We start from the raw sequence: 12,781 nt of genomic DNA on the forward strand, positions 1-12,781 counted from the left end.
TATGGGGTTTTTTTTAAATATGTAAACTGTCTTTCCTTGTGTAGCTGGCTGAAGCTGTAAGGACTTTTCTCTTCCTCCCCCCTTGTTTTCTGTGACATATCATAAGCTGCAGGAGCACTCAGACTTCACAATTGAAAAAAAAAAAAAGTAGGAAGGAAATCATGCAGGAAGGAGCTTTAAAACTAATTGCAGCCACAGCATATGCTAAATATTGTACACTTCAACAATGAGTCTAGTACACAGCTGTAACAAAGAAATAAAGAACAAAAGAACTCGAGTAGTTCAAGAGCCAGCGGGTGGAATTAATTTTGTTCTCAGACAAAAAAGCAACCATTAATACTGGCAATCTCAGATTTCTAGTACTAGAAATCATTTAGGAGACATGGGAATAGCCTCTTGTCAAGAGCTACAAGCACTTGTGTTATTTACAATAGCTGTGAAGGCTCAGTCATGCTGCAGGCACTGTAGAGTCACATGATGTATCCCAGCACAGATATTTTTGATTGTTTTGAACTTCTGATAACTGCTGCTTACTAGAAGATTTTCTGTTTCTTCCTAATGCTGCACATTTCATATTTGTAGCAAGGCTATGATTGTGGCCTAAGTCACAAAAATTAATAAGCTTGCTTAAAATTTAATTTGTCTGAAGTTAAAAAAATGAAATTGTGAGGCCTCTTCGCTTTCACCCATCCATTTAGGAATAAACGACTGATAGTGAAAACCTTTTTGGAGGACCTAGGGCCAGAGGGAGAGCAAGCTGTACTCCATCCCTTTAAGAACAAGGGCAATGCTCCAATACAATGACAGCATGCATATTACATGGATACTTTGATCTGGATAGTTTGTCCTCACTCTTAAGGCAGCAAAAGTCAAGTCTGTCTAGACTGTGGCCTTGAAATCTCAAGTTTTTGTTGGTTTTTTTTTTTTCACTGTAGTTAAAAAAAAATAGCTAGCCATGACATTTCTGAGTCTCCTAACAACTATAGGACTGCCAAATACTTTTCAACATTTCAGTAGAAGTCTCAGCTTCAGATTTGAAATTGCAAGTCTGAAGCTATTTTTGTGTTTGTACATAACAAGAAAAGCCTTATCTCTGCTTCCCATGACCCAGTTTCATTATTTACTTTAAACATGAGGATATTTATAGTCTTCCAGCACTGCAAATTTAGCTTAAAATATGAATTTTAAAGTCAACATTTTAGTGACTGACACATCACCAGAAATAAAAACTTTTTCCAACTGTAATACTGTGGTTAAATATATATATAAGCCAGAAAGTAATGTAGCACATTCCTGCAATAATTTATTAACTCTGCATTCTGAATGTTCACAGGAACAAAAGTCTTGTGAGTAGATAAGGCCTTATCTCAGTGAGTGCAAGTGCCCAGTTGGTCATCCTGTATTAAAAGGTTGTCAACAGCAGTTTTTCAAAACACCAAGTAAAGCAGCAATAACAAAATACACAATGTTATTTTTAGTCTCCATCTCAGTGATATTTTAGAAGTTAGGGCAGAAGTACAATTGTGAAGCTTACATTAGACTGTTTGCTCTCTCCTGAAATTAAATGTAATGTAAGAAATTTCTATAACTTCAATAAACAAGGCATGCATTCTGACCAAGGAAAGCATTTGCTACTGAACATTGAAAAGAAAAACCCCAAACCAAACAATCTGTAACTGAATAATTATTTTCTCCTTAAACACCTTTTTCTATGCACCTTCAGGTATCTAGATATCTTTATCATATTGAAGAAAACAAAGAATATATGCAAAGCATTGCTTAGAAACTTTTAGGAAATTAAAACATAAAATTGAATAGAAGTAATTGAAAATTATTATATGCACAGTTACACTATGGATGTTTCAAAACTTGAGCTCACCAGATTGGGTATTTTAACACTCGCCCTCCCTTCAGTTTGACCTACAGATTTATTAATGAGACTCCATGCAGAAAAGGACAAATTGTTAATCTGCCTGTTGTTAACATGATGTCATAAAAGATTTTGCCAAATGGTGTTCTACTTTACCCTCTCCAACCCCTTTTAACTGTTACTTAGGAAAGAGTTCTCTATTTATTTTAAGAACACAAACAGCAGCAAGGCTTTGCTAAGTGCTTCTGTGTGCTTGGATGGGCAGATTTTGCAGGAGGGTGGATGACACTCCAGACAGCACTGCTGCAGATCTCCAAAGGTGGAGAAATTCTTCAGAAATAGTACAGAGCCTGAGTTTCCAGGCAAAGTGCCTGTATTTTGGAGAGCAGTTCTATGCTCCTGACCTTGCATCCCATCTCAGTGTTCGTATCTTATCTTAGCTCCTGTTTGTGGTGCAGTAAGGACAATCTCCAAGGACTTGGATATTCCATTCCCTTTTAGCAGAGATTATGAACACCTTGAAGACTATCTGCACTGACAGATGAAGGAGTAGGCGTGTGGCCACACATCCAAAAACAGCTGAATGGCAAATGGGAAAATTGGATAAGGCCTACTGGGCAACGGGTTCTCTGACTAGTAGGAAAGTCCCTTTCAGACTTCTATACCTGGGTTTAGGTTATGTGCTCTAAAGGGATCCTGCCACAACACAGAGGTGGTTGTAAGACTCTTTTGGGAATTTCTTGTAAAGTGTCCTAAGACTTGAGAGAACTAGCTGCTGAAAAGGTAGCAAGCATGCAGCACTACACCTGCAAGAGACCACCAAGAACATTTCCACTTCCTCGATCAACCAGACTGTGACAACACAAAACTAGCTTGGAAGCACTTCCATTGCCACTTTTTCCTGGAAAGAACTGCCTGTTTTGTTTGTTTCGACAAGCCATCCCTGTTTATATATTCCTGTTTATACTTGATGTTAGTACATGCCTTGGGTTTTTTTTTTTTTTAAACAGGAAACCATACTATCGCCACATTCTTAAATTCTTCCCATTCACAATGCAGTCAGCATTCTGGAGAGGATAAAGTATCAAACTGCTCATACCATATCCCCTTGCAATACAGCACCATTAAGATATTCCAAAAAGAATTTTTCTAGAGTTGTACAAATGCAATTTTCCCTCCTGTATCAACAAAAAATGGATAACAGAAATTACGTGTATTTCCATTAGCAAAGAAAGTAAAAATACTATTTAGCTTCCTTACATACTTGCAGTAATATAAAACAGATTTAAAGAAGCACTTTCTTCTACAACCTTTTGCAAGTTGTTCTCTTTCCTTTGGAAAAAAGGTGCAGAACAACTCTGAATAAATCTAAGCCTTTCATATGTCAAAAGAATAATTACAGCAAAAATCACAGCTGTCTGAAATATTATTCTATGTTGAAAAAACAGGATTAAAAACATCAACTTCCATAAGTATTTAATTTTACCTCACAATTGCAGTGACTGCATTGACAGATTGAAAAAAAGTGGCATTGTTTAAAAGAAGATTCTAAGACGAAACAGCAGAGGGATGCAAAATAATAAAATAAAGAAAAAATGGTGTTCTTGTTAATCTTGCCATTATTTAAAGAAAAAAAAAGTACTGAAAGGCTATATATTTAAATGAAAATTAACTAGAACAAATTATCACTTTAGCTTTCAATGAGGGCAAGAGCTTAGCAGGATTTTCAAGAGATTAAGCCCTTACATAGCTAATGAAATCATTCAGGATTTAAGCCAAATACTAATGGATGTGAGGAAGAAATATCTCTTAATGCAAATTAGTCAATAGGGTCTATGATGGGATTTCTTGCACCTTCCACTCAGTGAATCTGATTAAATGCAGAAAGCAGAGCACTTTCCTAGACTTGATACAGTTACTTTTCCATAGAATTTTGTGGTATCACAGATGTGTATATTCAGTTCTGCTGAGCACTGCATGTGCTGTACGCTTTCCTAGGCACAAAAATAAAGATGTGCAAACATTTATTGAATTAAAGACTTAGTTCTAAAACAGACATTCCCAAAAGCACATATTCTTTAAAAAACACCTTTAGGAATTGTGATAAAAATTACATTTTACTGCTTCAGCTGCCACAGCCACTACTAGCAAGTTGTCAATTACAGTATTAAACTGTCAGTCAATGAGTGGGACGTGATGATCCTTGTGGGTTCCTTACAACTCAGAATGTTTGGTGAATCTGTGAAATTCACAAACTCTGCTTTTTTTACTGAATGCTAAAATAACTTATTTAAGTTGAAAGCAACATTCAATAGCTCTTGTGGCACATTCAGCACTTTTAATACAGTTCATTACTAAAACTCTTTTTCCTCCTTTGTTAAACCACAAGTTATTATTTATTCTGCTTGGAAATTGTGCTTTAAATTTCTTTTAGAAATACATGTTCTTTGAAGAACTATTTCTTTTAGTATCCTATGAACTAGAACAGACAAATTACTTTGATTTGTAACTTCAAAGCCTGACTACAGAGGAAAATTATGCAGGTAAATAATATCATCTGCTCCAAGGCATTAGGAAATAAATGTCTAATTCAAGGTGCATCCTAGTAAAACTTGTGGTATAGTCACATGAAATCCACTACAATTGATTATTTATATCTTCCTCAAAGGATTCTACTTGCTAAGTTCTGTAAAAGGACACCAACACTTGGCAAGAAGAACCGTAGTGGACTTTTCCCAGGAGGATATGTCCTGAAAATTATCATGGCAAACCCTCTTCTAGTCTCAGAGAAGAATAGATATCTTGGAATAATGCACTTAAAACACTGAAAATCTAAGGAACTTGTAAAATTAAATGGACTTGGCAGTCTTTTCCAACCTACATGATTCTATGGTTCTATTCTACCATGTTAAGACATCTAGTATTCTGCAATTCACTTTCCATGAGCCCATTCAAGTTGAAAAAGTTAAAAGTTATTTAAAACTTATTTCAATAAAAACAATAAAATGTTGTTTCAATAAAAACTTGTTTCAATAAAACAGCCTATTAAAACATTTTATTGCACACAGCCATATTCTAAATACCCCTTAAATCAATTTTTTCTTCCAACTTCCTACTGTGTATATGCTCAAGATAGTCATCAGCTATGGCTGAACAGAGTCTGGAGCCTGAATAGTCTAGGATCCAAATATTATGACTGAACTTTCTATTCTTCTTGGAATTCCTTGTGTTGCTCAGACAAACTGAATTTCAGTTCCTCCTTGAGGCCTCCATGCTCTCCTCATCCTGAGGGAAATATGCCAGCACCTTTCACTGTAGTCACAAATGGGACAAAGAAGTGCTTCTTAAAAAGGTTTTGGTAAAAGCCTTTTTTGGAATCATGCTACAAAAGCAGGGAGCTGTCTTCATATCAGCTCCAAGACATACAGAGACACCAAGAGTTCTCACAAATGATAATACACTGGAGCTGTTGTTATAATATGTACTTCTGGACTCTGTAGAATGTCATCACTCTGAAAACCTTATCACCTTACTTTTGTAACAACAAAAGCTCCTACAGAGTTTTGCAAATACCACAGAAATATTTTATATTTCATTTTGCATGGCTTTTAATTGCTCCAGAGGAGCTGAGAACAGAATGATAACTGATCCAAGCCAGTTCTTTCTCATATGAGTGGCCAATGTGAAACACATCCTACCAGAAGCAAAGATGATATAACTGTGAACACAAAGCTAAAACTATTTATTGGCAGATTGAAACAAGAAACAACAGTGCTTCTGGTATAGATACCAGAACTGGTTCCTCATATGCTAGCTTGGATCTAGCCATTTTTCTTAGCTTAAGATGGATCATAGAGTTGATGCAGTCATATAATTTCCAAAGCCCACAGAAGTCAGACATGATTTTCATATATTATTGTACTTTGAAGTAAGCACTGCTGGATAAAATATGATGCTGTGCAGATCAAAGACTCAAGAGTCCTAAGCTCAGAGTTCACCTTTTCAAACTGATACAAAAATGACATCTAGCAAAAAAGAAAAAAAAAACAACTAAAACCACAGAAGAGCAAAATAACTATTCCATATAGTATATATAGTACACAGTATATATACTATATAGCTGCAGTATCCTAGAGCAATTTCGGTATCAGTTCCAGGGTTCTCAGTTGTGAACACTTTCTCATTATACCACCCCTCAAACTTCCCTGCTCATGGAAAGAGAAGCTGTCTGCTTCACATCAAAGCATCTGGAAAGTTCCCACTGATGACAGATTTGAACTATTTGAAGAACAGTAATACAGCACTAGGTTGTCATAACTGAAAACATGGAAACAGAAGTCTTGTAAAGGGGTCTGGAGCTCAGCACAGAGAAAAATGAAAACTTTAAAATATTATAAAGGCAGAGATGTCAGGTTTTACACAGGTAAAGCTACAATATCAGTGTTTTTCTGCCCTCTATTGATACCTTCCAACTCCCTTTTTACCTGGCAGTTTACTCATAAGATGTTCTATAAATGAATAGATAACTCAGCTGCTTCTGACATCTGCTCATGCAACTGTAAATTTCTTTGGAATTACTAGAATTTTTTAATCTACACCTCTTCAAATAAGCATGTGATGAATAGCCCTGCCCTGTACGGCTGCCACTGACAGCACTCATGTGAACACATCTGTTTACAAGAAAGGCATAAAATAATTTTATAATATCTATAACATCTATAAATATATATTAAATATTTTAATAATATATATAAAATTATAATATTTATAAATATAACAACTGCATAATTAGTCAGGAAGGGATCTTTTTCAAGGTCGCCATGCTACAAAGGGTTTGAGAATTGAGATAGTAGATACCTCAAACTATCAGTCTCTGTGTCAGTTGTTTGTATAAATCATCACAGTTTTTATTTCCATTTATGTTCTCTGTATGGGAACCCACACTGTTTTTCCTGGCCTCATCTGCAACTATCAAGAAAAGCATAAACACTGGCAGGAAACTATAAAAAATCTCTATAAAAATGGACCTCAAAAACTAGTAACTCCCAGAATACACCCATCCTTTGCATGAAAAGAGTTTAAAACACATTAATTTCATAGCTAATCTTGCCATAAAGATTAAGCACTATGAAAATATTTATTACCAAAAAAAAAATCCCTAATTTATTAGTTCAATGAATGGGAAAGCTTCAGAAAGAGTTGCAAGAAACATTTACAAGAAAACCTGCATTCTAGAGACAGAGTGAAGAAAGTCAATTTAACTTCATAAACACAGAGTGCCACCAACAGCCTATCAGCTCTGCACAAGAAGAACACATCTATACGGGATCCTGAACTAGCAGATATGGGCACACCACACAAGAGTCCAGGAAGCTGATTCGTGATAAATTTAAACTGGAGTACATGACAGAAATAAAGCATTGTGATATCTAAGTATTAGGACAACTCTTGTAAGGGTGTGATAGATATTTCCTCATGATATCCAATTTTTAAAACAACTAATTGAAAGAGGATCTACAAGACTTTTGAATGAAGGAAAAGACAGAAGTTCATACCAGTCAGCTTTTTGAAAAAAAATTTCCAGCATTTCAACTGCAAAAGTATTTCACAGGATGTCAGGTTCCTTTGGAAATTTCTAAATGTAGCTGAAGAGTTCACACTTTAGAGAACCCAGAATTTTTCCCAAACCAGAAACATTAGAAAGGGATAATGCCCATACTGCTGTAGTGCCACTGCCTTTGCTGACTCTTGCTCTGCCTCAGAGCTCCATCTCATGATAAATTGTGGCAGCTCAGTGTGAGGGTTCACAAAGTTTCACAGACTATACAATCCCATCAATCAAGAATGTGAAGGACTGCAGTCTACAAAAATCAACATGTTAGATGCAGTATCTAATCAAAATGTTGGGTTTTCACTACATTTTAAAGTTTTTATCTGGAGCTTCACTTTGCGAACATTTGAGCGAAAAATTGTGAATTTTGTTCAGAGAACCACAGCATCTGAATATGTACCTAATACTTGTAAGTAAAATTTTGCAAGCTATAATAAAATTCTTACTGGATTTTAAATTTGTACTGTTAACTAATATAGCTAATATGCTTCTAATTATAGTAAATCCAAATATGTTGAAGGTATAGACAGATCTAACTTGGCATTTAGGTTGATAATGAACAAAATTCTCTGCTACATAAACATATAAAAGAACAGGAAAGATATATTCAGAAAATATAAAAAATCAGAAATTAAATGTAACACAACTTATCAAATATAAGTTTAAAACAAAGACTGTATCTGAAACACCAAATTCCTGAAATACTGTATGTTGTACCTCCCTATAAAGAGACGTTTTACTACTGCAACAGCTGGAAGCATTTACACTTTTTAATATCTTTTTCAGTAACAAAGTTAAATTCTTCTTGCAGCTGTTCAAAAGTATTTTGGAATGGTTTGTTCCCTGGATCCAGCATACTGTGAAAGAATGTAAGGGCAAGGCTGAAGGGTTTTACAAATTGCCTCAATTTCAAAATAACTTTTAAAAATCAGATATTACTGATAATAACCTGTTAGTCACGAGGTGCATCAGACACATGGAGCACAAGCAGGTGAGCTGCACAGGACACACATAAATCCAGCACAGCACTCACACATCAGAACTGAGGCCTGAGCTCTCCGGGTCAATCTGAGCTCATGCAATAAACCCACTGTGTTCAGAACATCCCAGAGCTACTGAGTGCTCACAGGACATCTGGGTGTCCTGGAGAGGACAGGACCTTTATCCCAGGCACACAAGTGACCTCTCTGCAACTGCAGCAGAAGATACAGCTTCCTCTGTTTGGCTATTCTGGTATGAGACCTAATCTCAGGCAACAGTTCTGCTCTGGGCTTTTAAATAACTGGGATAACTACTTCAGTTTGTTCCCATGCTTTGCTTTTATCTGTTAGACCTTTAAAAAACATAACAAGCCTTAACTTGGTCCCTGTTATTTGTAATCTCGAAGCCAAAGAACTTGCATGAAAAATATTAAAAGTATTTACAATTACCCTGTAATACCCTAATATAGTATGGACAATATGTATTTCCTTCTGAAAAACATGTGAAGATGGACTATCAAAATCTGCTAAACATTACCATAATCAATCCCATCATATATGAATACCCTCATACATGAATATTTAAGAGTATTTGGGATCAAACTCTACTGCTTTAGCCTATCTGATGAATTTGTCTGTGACTGAGCAATCAAATTCCAGTAGCTATTTCTGCATTCATATTTCTTGGCACATTAATATAAAGCCATCTATCATTAACTGCAGAACATTTAAAGGAACAAATGGCAACATAAATGTCTTATAACGTTGGCAATTTTTAGAACACATTTCAAATTCTGACAGATTAATCAGGTTATCTAGTTTAACATTACAGCTATTTTAAAAAATCAACTAGAAAGCACTAAGAAACCCTAAACCAATTTACCAGCAGTTCCCACAGATCTGAACATGAAATTCTAACAGATGAGCATGCTGATAAAACTTAAAAATATACAATTCATTACCAGCTGCATCAAGCAGAATTTATCAGCTGTGAAACAGGAGCTACAGGAAAGCACTTCCCTCATCAGGTGCCCATGATAAAGCATGCAGGAGTTTGCCTGGCATCAGAGCATGTAGTTTCTTCTTCATCTAGAAAGAAAGGTACACCTAAATCAAAATTTGTTGACAGAATAGAAAAAGCCATTCAATAAGATTGTGTGTGGATACACATGTTTAATGTATTTCAAAAGTCACCCTCTCTGCCCCTCCAAATAAAGTGAAACTTCCACTTGATTTTAATGGACCACAGAAAGTACATGGCTTTCAAACAAAATATACACTTTGCTACCTCACAGCCACAGCAACTCACCTGCATTCTAACATCTGAATTGCTGATAAGCTTGTATTTCCCTGAAAGAGGATGCTTTCTTGAATTTAGAGTTAATGGAGGAGAAAAAATGAATTCTCTAAAACCTTCAGAAAACATGCTCCACAAACAAATACTTGACAAAACAGCTAGAGGTCAATATTGACAGCCTGTCAGATCAGAGTTAAAAGAGAACTCTTTTTGGTGAGGAAATATCATATTCCTTGGTGTCTCCTTTGAGGATAAGGACATGGTGTTCAGAACCCAGCCCAGACGTCATCTGGTTTTTCTGAGCTGTCACTTACTGTAGCTGTAACAGAACCTGCTACAGAAAGGGTGTAGTCAGGGACTTGGGCACTATTAGTACAAAGCATGCTACTTTCACTTCAAATCATTTTACAAACTGTTAAAAAAAAAAAAAAAGGCAAACTGGCCCACTTTGACTGGTGTAATTTTAAAACCACCTGAGCACCTCACAACCTTCCCTGTGGCTGTCCCAGTAAACTTCATCAGTTAATGAAGTGCCACTCAGCCATTTCTGCAAAAGAGCAGAAAGATGTTCCTATAAAAGCATTAGCTGCTTTTCTTCAGGCATTAGTCATTTGACATCTAAATTATTTTCAAAGCGACTATGAAGAACAGTTATACTTTGTAGACATAAGCCCCATTTCTAAAGTAACAATGACTTTTTAATGGCTACAAATGCAAATTTTCAAAACTGAGTCATGAAGAGATCTGCACCATTATGTATGAGTGCCTCCTTCCAGCAGCAGATTTTTTTCTCAGTTAATTATTTTAGATCATTTTCAGACAAGTGGGAAGAAAAATATTCAAATTTCAGATTATTAAAAATAATGAGCTGTGGATTCCCCATCCTGGAAGTATTCAAGGCCAGGTTTGACTGGGCTCTGAATAACATGATCTAGTGGAAGGTGTCCCTGTCCATGCAGGGGCTTTGGAACCACATGATATTTAAGGTCCCTTCAAACCCAAGCTATTCTATGACTCTGTGATTATATGATCAGACTTACTACTGATTTCACAAGAAGTGCTTCTGTGTGATAACAATTTATCCATCTGGTGACAGTTACATTAAGGTCTAATTTTTACCCAAATTTTAATACGTTTAATATATGATTACTGATAGTATACATGATAATTCTTCCTGAACTATTATCTGATACTAACACATTAGTAGTCTTAAAAGATATTTAATTAAATTTATCACCTAGGTATGTAATTTAAGCGATTTTTAAAGTAAGATTTATATCAGGTGAATAATCATATTCTGTCATTCAGTAATTGATAAAATCTCTTATGTTTTCAGATCTTGAGGGTTGATGTCAACCCTCCTACATGCAGTAGTATTTCTCTGAACCTTATTTCATCAGGACCATGCAAAGCAGAGATATTCAGAGTGCTAGTAAATTAGATAACTGTATTTTGAATTAAGATCAATTTGCTACCCAAATGCTAAGTATCTGATGAATATCTGATAGCAGACAGCACTTTAAAAACTAACTAAGGAAGACAGTGATATGCTGAAGACATGCTTATGATTTTAAAATATTTTTATAAAATACTTGTGGAATTTCCAGTTTATTTGTGTTCCAGCATGTGGTTTACAATCCACAGGAGCTAGAGAAGAAACAAGAGGAAGAGATTTAGTCATGAAACAGAAACAAATCACCAGAAGATGAATGAAGAATGTCTGAACAGAGGGGAAGAAAGTCAATTGGAAATTGCAGGAGACTGAATTTAGTACTGGTCCCAGCTTTCAGGTAGGATACCTGGCAGGCAGATGTGCCTAACCTGACCTGGGTGAAAAGGCACAGTTGCTGTAGCAGGCACTGTCATCCTGGACTTGCTCCAAGAGCAGGGGGATTGTGAAGAGAGGTTGTTTGTGAACATACACTCAGAGAAACTTAAATGGGGTCCCAGGCAGCTCCAGCAGGACCAGGATATCACGTTCTCTTAGTATGTTCCACAAACTTCCTCCAACTACTAACACAATACAAGTGAGCAACCATTTGTATACTTACTTTCTTCTCATAATATGTTTAATAATATACCTAAATACATATACAAGTTTCCTTACTGATCTCAGTAAAATAAATACTTACATGTCCTAAGGAAAACTTGCTCTACCAGATGCTCCATCCAGAGTACCATTAAGTGTAGATCAAGGTACAGAACTGTCACTCTAAATGCACATCATGTATGCTAGACCAGATTTTCCAGTTAACAGCAGTGCAATTTGTCTTATGACATAGTGTAAACAGCAGAGAAGCTAAAAAAAAAAAAGTAATGGGTCAGATTACAGGTCTGTCTAGGCATTATTCAATCTCCAATAAAGACAATACAATGCATCTGCATAACAAGTATATTATATTTTCTTTAAGTACTCTTTCAACATTAGGCAGTCTGTATTTTGCATACTGCTGTACCAACGTTGCTCAGGTAGGGGCAAAATTGAGGCTGAGGTGATGGGGAGGGCCAAGACAGCAGCAGGGGTTCCTCACTCAGGGCAGTGAAAGGATTCACAGAGGTTTGGGAGCATCCCTCCTCCGCGGTAAGGCCTCCCACATCATCTGCAGTTACTACTGCTGCTGCTGAGAGAATGAGAAAACTAAATTCAGAAGCCTCTACCTTAAACCATGGGAAATGCCACCAAGTTCAACGCGACTACTCAATATAGGCACGTAAAAATAAAATTAATACATTCCTAACTGACTTGTTAAGTTTTGCTGCACAATAGCAGGAAATATGTAAATAAGTATTTTTATTGTACTACCTTCCTGCAGGTTCTGATTTACAAGCCATTCTATTTGTCGTCTATTTGTCGACACCTCAGTGTCTCCAGCAAGCTATGGAAAACAAATGAGGACAAGCTTCCAGGGGAGCATAACCCCATATATTTTTCCCCACACACTAAGTGCTCGACCAGCGGCTGTCCCGTTCCCATAGGCGAGGTTCCAGCACGGGTTTTCAAGGGCCGAAGGGCCGGGCCCCTC

Source organism: Pyrgilauda ruficollis, unplaced genomic scaffold (assembly GCF_017590135.1).
Source record: "Pyrgilauda ruficollis isolate IOZ18807 unplaced genomic scaffold, ASM1759013v1 scaffold15, whole genome shotgun sequence".
Lineage (NCBI taxonomy): Eukaryota > Metazoa > Chordata > Aves > Passeriformes > Passeridae > Pyrgilauda > Pyrgilauda ruficollis.